The sequence below is a fragment of the Monodelphis domestica genome, chromosome 5 (assembly GCF_027887165.1).
Source record: "Monodelphis domestica isolate mMonDom1 chromosome 5, mMonDom1.pri, whole genome shotgun sequence".
NCBI lineage: Eukaryota > Metazoa > Chordata > Mammalia > Didelphimorphia > Didelphidae > Monodelphis > Monodelphis domestica.
In genome coordinates, this window is record NC_077231.1 from 148,803,536 (window position 1) to 148,826,208 (window position 22,673).

At 38.2% G+C, this 22,673-nt stretch overlaps 1 protein-coding gene and 1 non-coding gene across 2 annotated transcripts in view; one reads left to right on the plus strand and one right to left on the minus strand.

Moving 5' to 3' along the window:
* The window catches only part of CAMK1D (calcium/calmodulin dependent protein kinase ID), a 512,505-nt gene that overhangs the window by 384,939 nt on the left and 104,893 nt on the right, over positions 1–22,673 (plus strand). The window lies entirely within an intron of this gene.
* On the minus strand, positions 1,686–1,792 carry LOC130454851 (U6 spliceosomal RNA). The gene has a single exon (XR_008912640.1). It is a non-coding gene; the product is annotated as a U6 spliceosomal RNA (small nuclear RNA).

Here is a 22,673-nt window from a genome sequence, read left to right on the forward strand (position 1 = left end):
AGTTTTTTAATTTGCATGCCCAATTAATTGCCTCTGCCCTCCCTATTTTGTTGATATATGAACTCAAGGATATAAATTTCCCCCCAGTACTGCTTTGGCTGCATCCCATAGGTTTTGAAAGGATGTCTCATCATTGTCATTTTCTTCAATGAAGTTATTAATTGTTTCTATGATTTGTTCTTTAACCAGTTTTGGAGAATCATATTGTTTAATTTCCAATTAATTATTTATTTGCCTCTCCATGTGCTCTTACTAATTATTATTTTCATTGCATTGTGATCTGAGAAGGTTGCATTTATTATTTTTGCTCTTTTGCTCTTATTTGTAATGATTTTATGCCCTAATACATGGTCAATCTTTGTGAATGCACAATGTGCTGCTGAAAAGAAGGTGTATTCCTTATTGTCCCTGTTTATTTTTCTCCACATATCTACTAACTCTAATTTTGCTAAGATTTCATTCACTTCTCTTACCTCTTTCTTATTTATTTTTTGGTTTGATTTATCTAGTTTAGATAGAGAAAGGTTCAGATCTCCCACTAGTATAGTTTTTCTATCTATTTCATCCTTGAGCTCCACTAGTTTCTCCTTTAGAAATCTAGGTGCTATGCCATTTGGTGCATACCTGTTGAGTACTGATATTTCGTCATTGTCTATACTGACTTTTATCAAGATGTAATTACCTTCCTTATCTCTTTTAACTAGATTTATTTTTACTTTGGCTTTGTCAGATATCATTATTGCAACTCCTGCCTTCTTTTAATCAGTTGATGCCCAATAGATTTGACTCCATCCTCTTACTTTCACCCTATGCATATCTATCTTCCTCATGTGTATTTCTTGTAGACAGCATATGGTAGGGTTTGGGGTTCTAATCCACTCTGCTATTTGCTTGCATTTTATGGGTGAGTTCATTCCATTCACATTCAGAGTTATGATTACTAGCTGTGTATTTTCCAGCATTTTGATTTCTATTCCTGGTCCTGTTTTTTCTTTTTTCACTATTTCCTTCTACACCAATGTTTGTTTTTAGTCAATCCCCTTAGTTCCCACCCTTATTTTACTTCCCTTTCTTCCCCCCTCCTTTCTTATTCCCTCCTTTATTTGCCTTGGAGTCTTTCTAAAACTACCCCCCACCCTCCTTTTTACTGTTTCCTTCCCCACCAGTCCTTTTGTTACCCTTCTACTTCCCTATAGGGCACAAATCAATTCTCTGCCCCAATGTATTTGATTGATTTTCCCTCTTTGAGTTAATTTCAATGCATAGTAGTGTTGAGTATTTCCTATCTCCAACCTCTTTACCCTTCCAGTGTATTGATGTTCTTCCCCTCCTGCCATGAGCTTCTTTGTGACATATAAATTTACCCCCTTTTGTTTCTTTTCCCATTTCTTTTAGTATTAACCTCTTTTTTTAGCTCTAGTTGTATACATATATATATACATGTATATGTATTTGTGCATACATATATCTATATACATATTTATGTCTTGTCATTTCATCCTATACAGTTTGTCACTGTTCCCTCTAACTGTAATTCTTCTAGTTGCCCAGTTGATAATAACAAATTTTAAGAGTTACCAATGACCTCTTTTCTTATAGGGATACATATCATTTTAACTTTCTGAGTCTCTTAAAAAGTGGGGGGTTTTTTGTTTTGTTTTGTCTTTCTCTTTTCCATCTTTTTTAAAATTATGGAATGCTTCATGAATTTGTGTGTCATCCTTGTGCAGGGGCCATGTTAATCTTCTCTGTATCATTTCAATTTTAGTATATGTGCTGCCAAAGTGAGCATAGAAATTATTATTTTTAAAGGAATTCTGTTTCTCAACACTCTGTCCCCCCTCCCCATTTACCCACCTGGCTTTTGGTAGAGTTGTCCAGTTCAAATTGTTGTGTAGAATTTCTACCAAAAAAAAAATCATAGCTAGACCTAAGTGCCTGGATGGACTGAGTGCCATGGATGCAGCTAGGGTATCAACAGGACAAATAGTATTCTGGAACAAAAGCTTTGCTTCCATTCCAGCTCCAGTCCTAGTAACTCCTTCTCATGGTTCATTGTTTCTGTTTTCTTTAGCTGGAGGTGGTCACTCATAAAAAGCACACCAAACTTCTACTAGTCAGGATAGGGATTTCTGAAGGGAAAACCAGTGCTTTCAAGTTTGAAGGAAGACAGTTCACTATCCCCAGAGGTTTCAACCTACCACCTCTTGTTGTTCAGTCATTTCAGTTGTGTCTGATGCTTTGGGATCCCATTTGGGGTTTTCTTAGCAAAGATAGTAGAGTGGTTTGCCATTTCTTTCTCCAGCTCATTTTATAGATGGGCAAACAGGGTAGAGTAACTTGTTCAGGGTCACATAGCTGGTAAGTGCCCAAAGCCAAATTTGAACTCAGATCTTCCTGACTCAGGCCCAGTGTTCTACCTTTGTGGTACCTATTTGCCCCTTCCATTTCACTGTATGTTGTTTCTCTGACTTCACCATGAACCACAATGTTGTTGAGTTATTGAATGAACCTTCTCCCCAAGGTATGTTCCTACTGTGACCCAAAATGCCTACTTCATAGGCCATATCCAAAGGGAATCTTTCTCAGGCTATTGAAGCTATTAAATGTCTTCTTTGCTTCCTTTGTTTCTTTAGTGTTTTTTAGCAATTATTTGTGGTTTTGGCTTCATTCAATTGGAAGACTTTTGTTTATATTTTCTATATGAATAAAGCTCTTAGTCTCTTCAAAAAAGAACTGGGACAGAAATAAGATGGGGAAGACTAAAAGGAATTAGGACCAGAAGCTCAAATAGCAGATATCTTAGGACCAAGCAGAAACACAGGGTCCATGGTCCAGGAGGTCAGAAAGGCAGGTGCTAGGAGTATATACCTGTATGCAGGTATCAAATAACACGAATGGCATTGATAAACTTTTGGCTGATGCCTCCATGACTTGTTTTGTATTTCTTGTTGAATGACCCGGCCTTTGACCCTTAGGTATTAATGTAATAGTATCCAGAAGTAGGTCAGAAGACATGTCCTTTGAGCCAAAGGTGGCATGACCATCTCACTATTCATATTTCCTTACAATGAGTAGGTGTTAGTTAGCCTGCTTTCTTGTGGCAATATTATCATTATAAAAATCCATCATATGAGGAAATATACTCAAATTGTTGGATACAAAATAAATGTGCATTTTCAAAACAAGTATTATAGCGTAACTGGCTATATTATCATAAATACCTATGGTTTGGTACATTTCAGTGAGAGTCAGTGAAACAACTAGATGGCACAATGGATAGACCTGGAACTAGGAAAATCTGTGTTCAAATCCAGCCTTAGGTGATTAGGCAAGTCATTTTTTTCTTCCTTCCTTCCTTCCTTCCTTCCTTTTTTCCTTTCTTCCTTCTTTTTTTCTTACTTTTTGATTTACAATCAGTATTAAGTATCTATTCTAAAGCCAAAGAACAAGGGCTAGGCAATTGGGGTTGAGTGACTTGCCCAGGGTCACACATCTAGGAAGTATCCAAGGCCAGATTTGATCTCCCATCTGCAGGTCTGGCTTTCTATCCCCTGAGCCACGTAGCTGCCCCAAGTCATTTTAATAAATATCTGTTGTGTACTGGTACATTTGCAGCACTAGTCACATCTGAATTATTATTCCAGCTAACTGGCACTCGCAGATCTTTTGAGGATACAAGTGAAATATATGCAAACATTAGAACACTGCTAACATGTCAATCAGCACAGTCTTTCTTATCAGTTCTTCTGCAGGGAGCAGGATTGTGATTGTCTGCAATTTGGATATCAGCCTTACATTGAGTGTTCAAAATTGCTTAAAAATTAAAGCCATCATTAATCCCCCTTTAAGTAGTTTGGATTATAACTGATAGCATACTGGGAGAATAAATATGATGTCCCATTCTCTATTGAGTATTCTATTGTCATTATAGTAATAAAGCATGACTAGGGAATTTGCTTCTAAAAATCATTAGAAGGATATGTTCTCCTTGTGTTGTAGACTGCAGCATTAGTTGATAGAAATTGGTTCTTCTCATTGCCTTCAGCTTTTATTTATTTGCTGGTGCTGTTTTTTTGTTTTTTTTTGTTTTTTTTTTGTTTTTTTTGCTGCAGAACTATTTACCTTCACTGATTAAGTCAATGACTACATCCAGTTGTTTGTTTCTCTTTTCTCCTGTCCAGATATTATGCAAATTTGTTCTTGAAGAAAATGGGGAGAAAAAGTTCCAGGGCACAAGGGATAGTCAGCTGTCAGAAAGCAACCCAAGTAGTGGGGCTATAACTACTATAACACATGAAGCAAAGGGGAACTAAAGTCATGTTTTGAAGTTATTCAATCATTTCAGTCGTGTCTGACTCTTCAAGACCCCATTTAGGGTTTTCTTGGCAGAGACTATAGAGTGGTTTGTAATTTTCTTCTCCAGCTCATTTTACAGATGAAGAAACTAAAGCCAACAGGGATAACTGATTTGCCCAAGGTCATATAGCTAGGAAGTGTCTGTGCCCAGGTTTGAATTCAAATCTTCCTGATTCCAGGTCCAATGCTCTATCCCAGAAGTGAAGAGTTTAAAAAATGCATTGAACTTTTTTCACTTTCTTACTGGAATTTTAGTGCTTTTTTAAAATGACACCATATGTAAAGTCATACCAGGATACATCTGACATCTTTGAACTAATGGAGAGACACTATTTTTTCCTTTTCTCCCTATCTGAATACTTTGCCCTTGTCCTCCCCCATTCATGAACCATAGAAATTTTGAGCTGGAAGAATAAGCTTGGCAATCATTTAGAAAATCCCTTCTGGGTCAATTAGGTGACCCAGTGAAGGGAGCACCAGGTCTGAATTTGGAAAAATGTGGGTTCAAATTTGATCTCAGATACCTCCTAGCTGTATGACCCTTGGGCAAGTCACTTAACCCAGTTTGCCTAACCTTTGACCTTCTGCCTAAGAGTTGTTAACTAAGGCAGAAGGTATAGGTTTTTAAAAAATGCTTCCCTCCTACCTCTCATTAAACTTAGGTCTATTTATATAATTCAAGGCCATTTAACAAAAATTAGTGCTCCCCATCTTCATACCACTATATGCTTTTGGACAGCAAACATATTGCCTTGTTCTTAACTACTGTAAGCTTCAGTTTTTTCATCTATATAGTGAGATGATAATTGTAATTTCTAAATCACAGGATTCTTTTAACAAGAGTATTTTGTAACCGTAAAAGTGCTACACAAAGACAAGCAGTCTTCTCTCTGTTTTTCACATATACACATAAGATGTGAACTACTCTGATTACTACTCTGTATCATTTTCTAATTTTTAGTAACATTTCAAAAATTATAACTTGGTAGTACACATGGTGCAGTGGAAAGAGATCTGTGTGGAAAGACTTCAGCTAGCTGGTGCAATGGGGAGAGCACTGTACCGGGAATCAGGAAGCTTTAAGTTTAAATCCAGCTTCAGACACTTACTTGCTCTGTGATTCTGAAAGTTACTTAACCTCTGCCTGCCTCAGTTTCTTCAGCCATAAGATGAAGATAAAAATAGCCTCTATCCTCTAAGGCCATTGTGAGGAGTAGGAAATATTTGCAAAGTGCTTTGAGGATTTGCTATATTTTGTTGTTCAGTCTTCTCAATCATGTCTGATTTTTTTGTGCCTCACTTTCACTTTGGGGTTCTCTCACCAAAAATACTGGAGTGGTTTCCCTTTTCCTTCTCATTTTACAGATGAGGAAACTGAGGCCGAGTTAAGTGACTTACCCAGGGTCATACAGCTAGTACGTATCTGAGGCCAGATTTGAACTCAGGAAGATGTCTTCCTGACTGCAGGCTGGGCACTCTATGTACTGTGGTGCCACGCTGAGGCCCTGTAAGTGTAAATGCTAGCTATTATTGTTATTATTTAGAAATCTGACTTATGATCCTGACTATCACACCTACTACCCATGTTACTTGGGCAAGTCACTCCTCTCTGGGCCTCAGTTTCATTATTTGTCAAATGAAGAAGTTGGATCAAATGTTCTCTAAGGTCCCTTCCATTATATTTCTATCTGAGAGAGAGAGAGAGAGAGAGAGAGAGAGAGAGAGAGAGAGAGAGAGAGAGAGAGAGAGAGAGAGGACATGAATCTAGATATACTGCATCTCCCTATTTCTTTTCCAAGTTAGTTGGCAAAGAGTATATCTGATATTCTCTCTGTTCCTACCAGCTCCAAAGTAGAGTACAACTTTGAACTATCCAGAAGTTTGGATGGGGGTGACCTTTCTCCTAGCTGGCTGAAAGCACCAGCCCATCCTGCTTAAGCAAGCTAGGGTTTGGGATGGAACTTCTCTTTTTAGGTCTTCTTTCCTCTGATATAGAACCAAACTACTCCCCCAATTGTACCAAAATACTAAGACATCAAACAGAGTAGTTGAGGTGATTTGAGCCAATGAAAGGGAGAATTAAGGCACCTACTTCCCTTACCGAGAAGTCAGGCTTCCTCAGCAATGAACTGGGCACACAACTGCATGAGCATACGATGATGATGATGACAATGACATTTACACAGTGTTTTAAAGTTTGTAAAGCACTTTATAAATATTATCTCATTCGATCCTCATGATAACCCTTGGCAGTCCATGCTGTATTATTCTCATTTTACAGATGAAGAAACGGAAGTAGGCAGAGGTTAAACAACTTGCCCAGGGTCACACATCTAGTAAATATCTAAGGACAGATTTGAGCTAGGGTCATCCTGACTCCAGATCCAGAGTTCTCTAGTTACTGCTCCACTAATAAAGTTGTAGACTGTCTTTGTGGCTTCCTGCCAAGTGGGAAGAAGAGAAGAACACCCTATTACCTTTGGATTTCTCAGAAAGGCATATTCATGCTTTAAAGTCAGAAGGAAGTGGGCAGTGGAGGGGCTGTTCTCTCTCTGGTTCAGTAGCCATTGAGGGTTCTCAACACAGCAATGTTTCATGCATTGTCTGGAGTTTACTCCCTCCATCATGCAAACATCCAAGTGGTCTCCAGGACTGGTGATAGAGCATGCTTCAAAAGAGGTGGGGAAGGGTACCCAGAGGGCACCTGCTCCATACAAATAGCTCACAAGTCTGGCTATATTCAAGCTCTTTGCTCCCAGACTGGGAAACTGTCAGACAAGTTTACTATGAACAAGGGACAGAGATTGTTTTTAGCAACAGTGGAATTGCTTTGGTCTATTATGGTCCCTTGACTCTTAGAAACCGATGACTTCTGTTTCCCACTTTTTTCCTTTTGCTCTGTTTCTGCCCCAAATATAAGAAATCATAGTATGTTACTGTGGATAATCATAGTAATCACTAATACTGATGTCAACTTCTGTTCTTGGCAGACTAGAAGGGTTTTCAGCGATGCCAGATGTATTTAAAACATGGCTCATGTACTCATTTGGGAAGCTTACTTAAGGCCATTCAAACTACTGTCTCCTTCCTGATCCTAGCTTGTAATAATGCAGCTCTTCTAGACCAACAGGTTTGAGGCTGTTTTCACAATTCTTGGGTCTGGAGTCTTCATTTCCACTTTAGCTTCAATCACACGTGGGAGACATTTCTCTGCTGTCCTTTAGATGTCAGGAGCCTTTTTAGGGATTGGCAATGATTCCACCCTCTTCCCCTCTCACTACCCCACATTGTTTAAATCACATCTTCCCTGATTCAAGAATTAATGTAAACATTATTAATCCCTCTTCATGTCATCCTAGCTGTGGCCCCTCATTGGCATTCTTTTCAGTTGTAAGTTCTGGGGTAGGGCCCAGTGTCTATGCTATTGACTCGATACCCAGTCCAATTAAGAGCAAGTAACATTCATGGCTAAATGGTTTACCAGTTTAATGGTTCCATAGATAATTATGTTCTGTATTCACAAAAATTGGGGAATGTTTGTTGCCAGCATATGTAAACAAGGGCACAATTATTGTAATTTTGGGTGGACAGCATGTGTGACATCATGAATGGACAACCAACTTCAGATGCAGGAAGACCTAAGGTTCAAATCTTGCCTCTGACTAAGCTCCATGACTCTGGCCCATTCACTTAATCTGTCAGTCTTCTAGGCAACCCTTGAAGATGATAGTAGTAGAGAAAAGTACCAACCTACATTAGAAGAGGGAATTTCCTCATGTGGAAATTCCTTATATTAGTGAAATCACAAATCCAGTCTCTATCCCTACTCAATATAAAATAGAAACTTAGTCAATACTATTTGATGTTTATAGGCATTTATAAAGTATACGGCAGGGTTAGAGGACCAGACCTTAGCATCACTTGTCATTAAGGGCATTTTTATTTAGGCTACAGCTGAGTAAGTTGGCTTCTAAGTCATTCTTTTGAACTCTGAGATTCTGTGAATTTTGAGATTCACTTTTCTGGAGTCTAAGTTTTTCAAGAGTTTCTAGTCTAGAGGAAGTCACAGCTTATACAAGAGAGTAAAGCAGGTTTTTGTTTGCCAGTTCTCTTACTGAGAACCTAGGGCATTTCAGTAAGTCATATCTGGGTTCTTCTTTCTAAAGAGATGCCACTTACCTGCTATAATCAAGGGGGTAGCAATATGATAAGACCTTAAAGTACTTGGAAACCATCTTTATTTGTCAAGTGAGTTTAGCTTCTAAGAAACAATCCTTGGGATGGGTTATAGGAGAAAATATATCTGGTGGTTTTGTCAGCCCTCCTCTTTGACAGTCATTTAGTCATTTGGTCACTGCAACTGGTCACCTTGACCTGCTCTTGGACTCCTAGCAGAAGAGCAAAGCAATCAAGCGTGGATTGAGAAAAGTGCATTCACTCCTTGATTATTCTCACCCTGTGAGGGCACCACTTGGATACTCATCTAGCTGTCTATTTGTAGAAATTGAAGGACAAATGCAAAGACCAGCATTCTCGTTCTCTCTCATTCTCTGTCTCTGTCTCTCTCTCTCTCTGTCACTCTCTCTGTCTCTTTCTCTCTCTTTCACACACACACACACACACACACCCACACACCCCACACCATACCCCCTTCTGCTTCCCGCACTAGTTGCTGGAGATGGAGAAAAAAAGGATAAACTGATTTTGATTGAAATTCTCCTATAGGCATTTTGAAGAACTGTTCAACAGAGCTGAATAAGGGAGTAATAATGCAGATAGCTTTTGTTTTCTGCAGTGCTGTCAGTGAAAGGGAGCAGCTTAAGTCTTCAATGAGCTCTGGCAGCTGCCCTTTTGAGCTGCAGAGGTCTTGAGGCAAGATGCCAGACACCAAGGCTTCTGCAGAGCTTTCTGCTAGTCACTCTGTGCAAAGGACCTCATCCTTCCATTAAAGAAGCTGAGATTTTCAACCCTTTTTTGTCTTTATGATTCTTGGCCCTTCTTCCCTCTTTCCATTTAATTATGACTCTAAATTGTGCCCTCCTCCTACCTTACTCATACCCATATTTTATAGAGGAGAAGAACACAGAAGTGTCAAAAAGCACAGACACAGTCATTATCCACGTGACCATGTTAACAACCATTCCAAACCTTATGTTTTCCCGCTACATAGCACAGTGGATAGAGCACTGGGGAGTTCTGAGTTCAAATGTGGTCTCAGACATTTACTAGCTGTGTGAAATTAGAAAAATCATTTAGTCCTTGTCAGGGTCAGTTTCAGCTGAAAAATGGGAATAATAGTATCTACTTCCCAGGATTGTTTCAAGGATTGAGTGAGATATTATAAAGCACTTAGCACAGTACTTTGTACATAGTAAGTACTAAATAAATGCAGGCTGCTATTATTATTATAAAATGGAACCAATTACAAGTTCATTGCTTATCTCACAGGACTGTTGTAAGAATTAAAAGAGAGAGAAATATTACACAAGTAAAAGAGCTTTGAAAAGTAAAAGTGTATAACAATGTAGAGATTTTTAAAGGTGTTTTGTCTCATTCTTTATGTCTAAGGATTTTTCTGTCAGTGATACAATGGAAAGAGTACTGGATTGGGAGAGGGTGGTCTGGGTTCAAATCCTGCTCTGCCACTCTACTGTGGCCTTGAGCAAGTCACATATCCTCTGAGCTTGTTTCCTTATTTGTTAAATGAGCCTAGATAACCTCAAAGTTGCCCTACAGCCCTAAATACATCATCCCTAGAAGAGTAAGAATAACAACCCTTTTTTTACTACCATATCAAGCTTGGTAGGGTTTCATTTCCCAACCTGCTTATAGCATTTTTGTGCCTTTGTTCTGTGTCCAGCTATTTTCTCCTCAATGCTTTTACTTTGGTAACCCCCAGAGCTGCTGTATTCTCATGTTGGGGCCATTCCAGTTGTGCCATGAAGTAGAGATGCTTTCAGGGAGTACTGAATAACTGATAACAGATGAGTCAAGACAAATGGGTATATCAGTCAGTTTTGGACAGACTTCAGACTGAAGCTGTAACAAACCCTACCCGAAACACAGCTTGTGTCTCCTTGGCGGGAATTTGTTTTCTTGTTTGTTTTCAGATGAAGCATCAACATTTGTTAAAAGAGAAACCAAATACATTGAGAAAACATAATCATGGAGTTACTCAAGAATTAGAAGCAAGGTGGTAGAACTGTTTTTTTGAAGGCATTTCAGATAATTAGTAGCACCTGAAGCCCCTAAGGGAGGCAGCCTGCACAGATCATCCTTGTGCTTCAAGAATCTCTCAAATCTTGACTTGCTTTACAAAATGCTGCATTATCAGTTGCTTTATTAATCAGTAAAATTTTATGCTTGTGCCCATCGGCTTTCCAGCAGAGGAAACAATCATATTAAATCTAAGAAACAAGGGCACTCTGATCATAGTTCACCTGACATTTTGTTGGAGTTTTTTGAAACTCGTTTTTCTCCCTGATCTTTCTCCTTCTCACTTGATAATAATGATCAAAGCTATTCATAATCACGTGGTTGTTCAGTTGTTTTCAGTTTTGCCCAACTCTATGATCCCACTTGGGGTTTTTGTAGTCATCCCTGACAATGATACTAGAGTGGTTTACCATTTCCTTTTCGATCTCATTTTACAGATGAGAAAACGGAGACTGTTTACCTCAGTGAAGTATAAACAACTAAAGTTAAACTGAGGCTATTTGCCTTTGGTTAAGTATCTTGCTCAAAGTCACTGAAATAGTAAACATTTGAGGGCAGATTTGAACTCAAAAAGATGTCTTCTTAACTTCAGTTCCAGTGCTCTATCACCACCTAGCTGTCCAAATTATAATCACACCTAGCATCTATATAGGGCTTTAAGGTTTATAAAGCACTTTTCACAGATTTCCTCTCAAGTATCATGTAGATATTGTTATTATCCCCAATTTACAGATGAGAGAACTGAGGAAAACAGGCTAAGCATTTGCTCAGGGTCACACAGCTGGCGAAGTATCCAAGGTGGGATTTAACTCAGATTTTCTTGATTTTGGGTCTCAGTATTCTATCCATGGCAACAGCTACCTTAATGCCCATCCCTAAAGTTCCATACTCATCACAGTAGTCACAAAATCCCAAGCCAGAAAGAAGCCTTTAGAGTTTCATCCATCTCCGTCCCTTCGGGCAGACCTGATTAATGCATTCCTGACATGAGTGTCCTATCTCTCCAGGGAGTATGGCTCTAGCTTTGATCCAGTGTCTTACATGAAGAACTTTTCATCTGATTGCATGTCAGCTCCTCCACATCATGTAAACTAATTAGCCAGTTCAGAAGTAAAAATCAGAATACTTTATCTGGATAATGGAGGAACTCTATTTTCTGGACTGTTTAGGTAAGGTTCGCTTGTTAGCCAAAGAGGTTGATTTGAGCAGTCTCACTTATGGGGATGGCTACATTGCCCATCTAACCCAGTTCACTGGATTATCCACTTAGAACATGGGGCTGTGCTTGGGCCAGCTTCTCCTGACTCACAAGAGCTGATCATTAAATTACCAGTGTGAGCATTTATACATTGGCAATTGGCAAATGCCAGAAATTGATGCTTGGCTTATTGTTTTATTGATTTCTTAGACTTGAGAAAATATTAATAAGTTTACTTCAAGATGTTTACATGTTTGCTTTTTTCTCCCAACAGGGCTTAAGATCCTTAATATATTCCCCCTGCATTTCTGAGTTGTTGCAGGCTGTTCCCTTAAGCTTTGAATAATAATGCTGGAAGGGACACTAGAATTTACTTGGTCAATTTTCTACTTTAACATCAACAAATCACAAAATATTCATTAAATGCCTACTATATGCCAGATACTTTTTGTACTGTTTCTCAAATGGATGGTCATTTGGTCTCTATTTGTATTCTTCCAATGATGTGGAACTCACCACTACATGATAGAATCTATTTCATTGTTGAGCAGTTCTAATTATTTGGACAATTTTCCTTCTATTGAGCCAAAATCTGTCTCAGATTTCCATTTATTGGTCTTAGTTCTCCCTTCTAGAGGTACATGACCCTCTTTTCCATGACATTCCTTTGAATATCCATTCATGCTATTGTTTTTCTACTAAGATATGTCCTCCTAGAACTAGTCTCAGTGCTTTAGTCTGTCTAGAGCAGAGTACTCTCCAGCATTCTAAAGACTAGACTTAGGGCCATATAATCTAAAATCACCTTAGCATTTGCTGGGATTTTGGGGACATTCAGGCTTGCCTGCTCCCTCACCTCCAATCTTTTTTTGTCTTTTGGCTAGCACTCTCATACTATGCAGTGATATACCTGGGTCTCATTTCTCCTTATACCAATCACACATTACAAATAGTGCTAGGATGGAGAGAGTTTTCCTGAGGCCAATCCCCGAGAACTATGTTTTCAATTTGAGCCCAAGGCACACAGGGAACAGACCAACATGTACCTGATTATAGCCCTCAATAGGGATTCATCAGCCATTCTCAATATATCAAAGAGAGCTAGGTGGTTTGGGCCAAACACAAGAAATTCAGGATAAGCACAAGAAAGCACTGAGGAGACATTATAAGGTTTGAACTGGCACTCACACAGTCCCAATGTTTTGTTTATGAAGCAAGTCTCTTAAATTGCTATCTATCTATTTCTACAAGCTTAGAGACTACCACCAAAATCTGTATGAGGGGCTTTGAGGAAGGTTATATTCACCTACTTCTTCCTAGCAATATTGCTTCTTGCTAGCAAACATCCTTATTTTAGGAAGCACTGAACAGCGTCTCTCATTTTGACAGCACTACTTGCCTGGCAGAAAAGGAACATGTGAAACATACAATTTACCTGAATTTTAATGAGACTATGAACAAATCTTCAATGCTACCTTGAATTTCTGTAGATACCTAATAAGTGCTTACTGAATGAGTAAGATTAAATTGATGAAGCAAAGAATTTCTTCACAATTAAAGCTTTCTAGAAATGAAATGGACAACCTCAAAGGCAGTGGGCTCCTCCTTGCTCTAAGTTTCAAGTGAAAATTGGAGCATCATTTCTTGGGGATGTTGAAGGGATGACTTTATTGGGCAAGTATGATGAACCATCTGGGTATAGCCTAACTCTTCAATTCTGTGGTTCTACGAATTATGGAAAAAGATAAACAGAAGAAAATATAGTTTTACGTCTTGGCAGGTACTGAACTAAACTAGAAAGTTGTAGCAAGGCAGAATGCCCATCAGAGACCTGCTTTAATGAACACATAAGAATGAGTTGTAATTGGAATCTAAATCATCATTATGTAAATAGATTTCTTTTAGAATGCTTAGGAACACTTTGTTCTTTTAAATCAATTAAGTCTACTTAATCTTGATTATGCTAAGCATTCTTTGACACTTATTCAACCTGTATTTCTTAATGGTAATTTTTACTTGTATAAATAATTGCTTTCTCATCAAATGTGCAGATGGCATCAAGTTCAGAGGGACATCTAATACACTAGATGACAGAATCAGAATCTAAAAAGACCTTGATGGGCTAGAGCCATGTTGGTGTGCCAGAGGGGAGCTGCTCTGTTCTCCCTCTCCACTGTGCCCAAGGACAATGTTCACAATGCCCTGCCCCTTGGCCCAGCAGACCAATGTGAGCATTTCCTACCTCTGCTGTCTGGGATAATGCCATAGGGCTCACAGGCAACTTGAAGATGTAGTGTGGGCACACGGTCTCTAAAAGGTTCACCATTGCTAACCATTGAACTGAATCACATGAGATGAAATTCAATAGGGCTAAATGTAAAATCTTAATCTTAGATACAAAAAATCAGCTTCACAAGTGTAAAGTAGGGAAGTCATTAGACGGTAGTCATTCAGAAAAACGTTGGGGAACAGTTAGCTGTTGGGAGCCATTAAATCCCCACTGGCTGACAAAGTCAAAGTTTGGACTTGCAGTCCCCAGAAAATGGGGGCCCCACTGATCCCTCTCTGTGACTTTGTCTTAAAAAAAAAGATAAATGAGAGGGAAGTTTCGTACCCTGAGGGAAGCTTGGACTTTTAGTATGGGGAGGGGGAAAGAAAGGAGAACCCCCTTCTCAAAGCAGGGTTCAGGGAGACAGCAGATGTAATGGGTTGGCTAAGAGAGAGGATAGGGGATTTGAAGATTTTCCCCCTTCTGCCTTCCCTCCTTAGCTAAAGCTTCTTTCCCCAATTTGCTTTTGTCCCTCTTGTCCCCTCTCCACTACTTGAGACCAAAAGGTTTCCCCTTGATCCATTCACTGACACTCAGCTTGGGGAACAGATAACTTTTAATTTTAACTCAATTAGGTAATACAAAGGAATAATGGGCAGGAAAGAATGGGAAAAGTAAAATGGGGAGAAGGGGTCCCTGTCTCTATCTAAACCCTTTTCCCCTCCATCCTCAAGTTTGGGGAGAACCCAGGCCTTGGCAGCCTAAGTCCCCTGAGAGAAAGTCAGGTTGACTCACTCCTGGGCAACAGAAGCTGAGATAAAGTCTTCAGGTTTCTTTTCAGAAGTCCCTTCAATTGGGAAGTGTTGGGGGGAAAGATTCCCAGTCACCAGCAGGAAAAGTGGGTAACCCTCAGGAGAAAGTCTTTTTCCCACCTTCTCTCTCTGGCTTCTCAAGACCGAGAGACTCACTGCTCTCTCTGCTAGAGACTACTCTTCCTTTCGGATTCTACTCCTGGGGCCCCCTCCCCTGTCGAGGTGATCAATTTCACAAACTCTTCAGGCTGGCACTTTTTCTCTAGTGCCAGCCTCTGTCACAACTTCTCTCTCTTTAATTTCTCTCACTAATGGATGATTATTATTCTCTCTCCAATACAAAAGAAATTATATAAGAACAAAGACTTATAGAATAAACATATATCCCACTTGAATCCCCCTAGATTATTACCCTAAAAGAGTATATTCTCAAAATTAAAACCTAAGGATCATTACCCATTACCCCCCTCCTTTCCCTCTCCACAGAGTTAGGTTCACTCCCATTACAAGCCAGGCAAGCCAAGAACATCAATCACCTTCAAGGTAATATTTATAGGGAAATATGGGGGATTGAAAAATCAGGGGATACAGAAGGTTTGTAGCAGGGAATGGAGGAGTTGAAAGGTGAGAGGGAATATGGCTGCTGGTGTGGCAAAGGAGAGAGATGCCCCCTGCCAAGAGGCTATATTTTGAACAAAATGGGATGATGTCTTCTCACTAGAGTGTTGCCAAAGTTGCCCCAGAGCAGGTAAGCATGGACCCTCCTGAGCGACAAGCCTTTCCCCAGAATTTGGTCTCCCAGCAGGGGTCAGATAAGAAATGTTTATAAGTGGATGACTGAACTGAAGTTCAGTTCCCTCTATGCCCCAGAAAAGATAGTCCACTTATATGACTGCGATATTCAAGTAAGATAAATTTGAATAACCAGTTTGGATTGGAGAGGTATCAGGGAAAAGGGAAGAGGGATGTCCCTAAATAAGGTTGGAGTTTTTCTCAGCTTTGGAGCTGAGGCCAGGCCTCACTGGCTGGTGGAAGGTTTCTCTTATTCCTGTCTACACTATATCTATGCTAGTTTTCTTAAGTTCAAAATAATCGCAGTAGACAGCAAGCAACAAGAAAAGTTCTGACTTTCAGAGCTGGTTGAGCCTGTCTTTTCAAGCTGAAGAAAATAGAGGCACTCTATATGAAGAAAAGCCCCTCCCACTTCCAACACCAGGAAAGAAGTGCTCTAGTCACAAGATCAACTGCCACTCCCAGTTGCCCCTTCCCCAACCAACTGTCAGTCTTGTCAATTTCTTCTCTCTCTAATATTCCCTCTGTTGCTTGTTCCAACACAGTGGCAGTTAGGTTTGTTCTCCAGACCCCAGAAGGCAGAAGAGCCAGAGGTCCATAGCTGAAAAGTAGCAAAGAGGCAAATTTAGGCTTTATGGGGGGAGAGGGAGAGAGAGAAAAAGTATCCTTCCTCTATTAGCAGGGATATTGTATTCTTTACTATCTCTGTATTTCAAAACTCAACTTACTATCCCTTTCTCAAAATGTGTTCCTCATCAAAATATCACTATTTTAAAGTTTTTTTAAAAAGATTTAGTGGATTCATTAGGGTTACATCCCACCTCTACCTCCACAGGGCCTTTTATTATTATATTGTTATAACAAAGAAAAGCAATTAAGCAAAGTTTACCAATACAACTGTCTTGAACAACATATGTAGGAAACCATATTTGTCATGTACTTGATTTCCACCAAAAGTAGTTATTTTTATTTTTTGTTGGTATATCATTCACCTGGTCTATCACCAGTGTTCAGATCCTTGATCGTTATCTTTAATTTTTCCAGAAATTCTTATTCACTCATATCCAATCAGTTTTAAGGTATTGTCAGTGGTTTCTCTACAACCTCTCTGATATCTCATTTCCATTCTTTCACTCTCTTCTACCCTAGGATGGGCAGCTAGATAGTGCAATGGATAGTGCCAGACATGAAATCAGGAAGACTCATTTTCTTGACTTCAGATCTGGCCTCACACACTTATTAGCTGTGTAAACCTTAAGTCACTTACCCGTGTTTGCCTCAGTTTCCTCTTCTGTCGAATGAGCTCAAGAGGGAAATGACAAACCCTCCAGTATCTTAGTCAAGAAAACCCTAAATGAGATCATGGAAAGTCAGGGAAAATGAACGAATGACAACAAAACTTAGGACTGTACTAAGGAATTGGCCACCCAACAATTCTAACTACCTCTACTTTGTTCCTAATTCAGTCCATCTTCCACACTGTTACCAGATTAGTCACATATGGAATCATATTTCACCTCTGCTTTAAAAAAAACTTAGTTGACTACTTCCTAATAACAAGATTTAATTTTTTAGTCTATTATTCAACATGCAATCAACACCGCACATACAAGATATATACAGGTTAACTGAAATAGTCTCGGGGGATGGCACTAGCATTAAAGGAGGCCAAGAAGGGCTTTGATTTCAAATGGAAGAGAACCACTATCTCCCAAAGCAACCTATTCCACTTTTGAACAGTTTTAGCTAACCCAATGGGCAGCTAGGTGGTAAAGTATATTTAGTGCCAGGCCTGGCATCTGGGAAGACTTATCTTCCCAAATTCAAATCTGGTCTCAGACACTTATTAGCTATGTAACTCTGGGCAAAGTCACTTAACCCTCTGTTTGCTTCAGTTTCCTCATTTGTAAAATGAATTGTAGAAGAAAATGACAAATACTCCAGTATTTCTGCCAAGAAAACTTCAACTGAGGTTATGAAGAGTCTGACACAACTGAAATGATTAGATAACAACTGTCTGAAGCTAGATTTTGAATTCAGGTTGTCCTGACTCTAGATCCACTGCCTCTAGTTCTATCCTCTGTGGTCAAGTAAAACAAATTGAATCTCCTTTTTATATTCTATGTAACAAACATTTTATATACAGAACTTAAAACTAGCTTTATGCCCTCTCCTCCAGAGTCTTCTTTTTAGTTCCTCAAGTGATGGTTTGGTTTTGATATGTTTTTGAGTCTCCCTCTATTATCCCAATGACCCTTGTCTGGAATCAATCCATCTTGTCAGTGATTTCTCTAAAATATACTTCCTAGAGCAGCACACAATACTCATATAAGTAGAAGGGACAGGGGTGCCGTTACCCTTCTTTTGGGGGATACTATACCTCACTTAATAGAACGATCAAGGAAAAGGCATATGTTTGTAATCCTTGACAAAATTTCTATGTTCTATGTAATTTTCAATTATAAACTGATTGAAACTTGGAAGATATCATGAAACTATTTTTAATCTCCTAAAAGTTATTAAAGTGAGATTTGGAGAAGAGAAAAAATACTAAGTACATGGATTACATAAAACCAAGCCTTAAGTTCTCTGGCACTGAGAAAGAGAACTCTAGAAGGAATGTGAGTGCCCTAAGTCAAAGCCTAATAGAATAACTCAGATCATGAATAAAAGCTTAAGCAAATGGGTGAGATAGCTTTGCATAAAAATCAGCTTTATTCAGGAAAGCCATTCTGTTGAACTTAGTTAATGTGGAAGGTAGATACTTTCATTCCTGGGCATTCTTAGGGCTTTCTGGAAAGGACTGAGAGAAAGGAAAGAAGATAGAATATGACTTAGAGAAAGAGTCTGAGTATATAAGCTGTGGAAATTTTTTGTGGGGGTGGGATGTTTGGACCTATGACTTCATCAAAGTAAGAAATGCTTTATATAAAATGGTTCCTCCATTTAGGTATTTATTTATTTATGGATTTATTACATTGAGAAATATCTGGAACCTAGGGAAATCAAGTGATTTGTCAAATTAGCATATGTCATATGCAACTCTTGAACTCATGTCTTCCTAACTTCTGGGCTGATCTTATATATATATATATATATATATATATATATATATATATATATATATATATATATATATATACACATACATACATATATGCATATATACATACACACACCCTTATATATGGTAGGAGTGGTATGAGAGAGACAGAGATTTGGGACCTTGGTTTTCATTACTGGTTTATAACAACAGAAATATTGTTTGAAGAATAAGTTGTATATGTCCATTCCCAGAGAAAGAACTGACAAAAAGAAATAAGCAAAATGGTTTTATTTCTATATTTTGAGGGGATCAATGATGCCTTTTCTAGTGCGAGGAGAGGATGTAAAGAGGCAAATATCTGGGAACTTTAATGTAACAAGAAAATAATTTTTAAAAAGTTTAGGGATCCCACAACCAATGCAATATGTTGGCCTTTTTCATGCTATGTCAAAACTTTTAACAAAAGATTTTTTAATAACATTTTTGTCTTTTAAATAGAAAAAGAAAAGAAAACCTATCTAAGGCTTTCATCATGCCCAGTGACCTGGAAAGGGAAAATGATACAATAGTTTCATTAAAAAATTTCCTGGTTCAGATCATTGTTCAGAGTAGCAACAGTATTGTAATGATCAACTATGAAGGACTTGACTAGACTGATCAGTGCAGTGATATAAGATAATTTCCAAGGACTCATAATGAAAAATGCTATCTACTCCGAGAGAGAATCACAACTCTGAGTGCAGATTGAAAAATATGGTTTTTGATTTTCATCATTTTTCTTGCTTTTTTTTTGAGGTGGGGAATATGGCTAATGTAGAAATGTGTTTTGCATGATTTCACATATATGATTTAATACTTTTTGCCTTCTCAGTGGATGGGGGGAGGCTGGAGAGAGAACTTGGAACTCAATTTTTTATGTTAAAAATAAATCATTGTTTTAAAAAGAAAAAATTCTTTGGTTAATTGAATCACATATACATATATCCCAAGTTTTTGATAATCATGTAGATTAAAATTGAGTGATCCTGAAAATAACCCCAAACTTCTGTGTCTTCCAGCTGAAAGTGCCAAGACACCATTTAGAATGAAAACATATGGTTACTGTATGTTATATTGTGTGTTACCCCTTATAATGGACAGTAAATAGAAAGTAAATCTATATATCAAAGCAATCCAATATACTGGGAAAGGTTAAGGTTAAAATGATTCAAAACAACCTTGTTTCTTTGAACTTAGCAATTGATGACCAATTTCCCAGTGATTTCAAGAGTAGAAGGGAGAATTTCCCTCCCCCCCACTCCCTATGTCTTTGCCCTTTTCCCCCATTCTTCTTTAGCTCCTATATCCTCTCTCCTTGGGATATCTACAGTATCAGAGAATAGTAGTGTCAAGTTTGGAGTCAAATGACTTGAATCTTGGTTTTGCTACCCATTCTTTGTGTGTCCTGGGGAAAGTAACATAACTCGGTAGGGATGGGTACTGGGAAAAGTGTGGAGCCTTGCATGAGGTCAATAAGAGGAAGAGCATGGGTGGCTCCCTGGGCAAGGACCTGAGCAGAAGCCTTTTCTAGTCCTCCTTTATTTCTAGTCCTCAGAGTCTTCCTTCTGAGCTGACCAATTTATCTAGCACATATCTTGTCTGTATATAATAGTTTCCATGTTGTCTCCAACATTAGACTATGAACTTCTGGAAAGAAGGACTAGTTTTATATTTGTTTTCTTGTTTTTAAAAAATAATTTTATATTTGTTTTCTTTTGGGGGGTATCTTTGATATCTGCTTTTCTTTTAATCCTCAGGGCTTAGCACAGATCCTGGCACAAAAAAGGCACTTAATAAATAGTAGCTGGAGGCAGTTAGGCATTTGGTGGACAGACTGCTGGACTTGGAGTCAAGAAGACCTAAATTCAAATTAAGTTTCAGATGCTTGCTAGATGTGTGACCCTGGGCAAGTCACTGAATCTCTTTTTGCCTTAATTCATTCAAGAAGGAAACTGAAAATTAGTCCAGTATCTTTACTAAAGAGTAGAAGAGTCAGACACAACTGAATAACTCAACAACAAAATACTAGTCAAACAGCATGAGGATGCTGGGAACCAGAGCAGAGAAATAGAACAGAAGTGCCCCTCCCAAAATGAGGGAGGGAGACCTGGGGCAAGTAAACAGAAAGATGAAAACTAAAGCAGCTTTCTACTTGGCCAACAGTTGCTTCATATGGTATAGTATTTCAGTGCAAACTGGAGTGTTGGAAACATCTAGATACTAAACTGCTTTTGTCAGGACTCTAGATAAAGGAGATGAGTGACACAAAAAACTCAGTGCCTAATGTTAAAGGTAACTAGTCCTTATTTTAGAATTGGGATCCTTAATGTCTTTGGTGTCATGGACCCCCTTCAGCAATCTGGTGAAGCCTATGGATGCAGATAATCAAAGAAAATGCTAACTGTCAGTCAGAGGTTGGCAAAAATATAATTGTAATTTTTTCTAATCTAAGTTCACAAAATCCCCCAGAAATCTATCCATAGTCCCTTTGGGGAGTCCACAACCCCTGGTTAAGAACTACTGTTTTAGAAGATGGACATTTAGAATATCCCAAGTATATGCAGTAGTAAAGATGGTTTCTTTGAGTCTTTTCTGAGTTTCTCTTTACTTTTTTATATTACTTTTCACTCAAAATTATCATGCCTCCTACCCATTTTCCCAGCTTCTATGGAAAGTAATTTCATCTTATTACCCACTCAGAATATTGCTTAGCATGACTATATGCTGAATTACTTAGTGATTAGATAATGGAAAAGTCTCCAGCCTATGGATATTTTTACGGCAGTAATAATTTATTTCTCCCTTTATTAGTTTTTGCAAAATGAGGTTTAAATATGTTATTTATTATCTATTAATTGCCATGACTTGCAGAAAATGCATTCCATTCATTTTTTTTTCTGTCTGTGTTACTCTTAAGGAAAATCTTTCATTTTATCTCTTAGGATAGTTGAAATTATTTATAGGCAATTTTAGGGCTTCAGTAGCTCACAGAAATCTCTTTCATTTTGTTTCATAGAAAGTGTAGATTAAAAAATAATAATATGAATGTGTTCCTATCTTTTTATCTTTGTCCAAGATGACTAAGCTGTTTGGAAAAAATGGCATTTTTTTTTTGCTTTTACAAGAAGATTGACTCAAGAAATAGTACATGGTTATCACTTGCTTTCTATTCTAGATTTTACAATTTCCTCGATTCCTAGAATGCAAAAATTGTTTAGATACTTTCTAACCAATATTATTCAATGAGCCTTTCTCCCTCTTCTTATTTCCAAACCCATTAAGTATTTAAGCCCCTGTCTTCACGGGGCTCATACTATAGTACACATATACCTCTCATACTTAAGATCCTACCAGTGGTACAAAGGATTCTCAAGAAAATAAGGAGAGTAAAACTGAAAGGCTCAGTATATGAAGGAATTGGTGCTTGAGCTGGACATTAAAGATGGGTAAAATTTCAATCCTCTGGCCTAGGTAGAGTTTGATATTATTACATTTCTCTATGTATATGCTGACTTGTGAGAAGTCTCTTGTAAAAAATGAAAAAAAAAGATTTTAAAAAGGAAAACAGTTAGTTAAAACTAACAACAGTGACCTCCTCTAAAAGTAGTACACAATTTCTCATCTGTAGCATTCCCTACCTCTCTTTTAAAAAAAAAGAAAAGAAAAAAATCTATTTTCTCTCCCTCACATCTCCAACCAAATTGGTAAAAAAAAAGGAAAAACAGATTACTTGTAACATATGCAGATGAGTAAAACAAATATCATCAATGGCTATTTATACATGTACATGTGTATATGTATATATATATATATATACATATATATATATATATATGTCTTGTCTTACATCCAGAATCCATCCCCTCTCAGTAAGAGATAGCATGTTTCATCATCAATCTTCCAAAATCATGAGGGGTCGTTGTATTGATCATAATTTTGCAA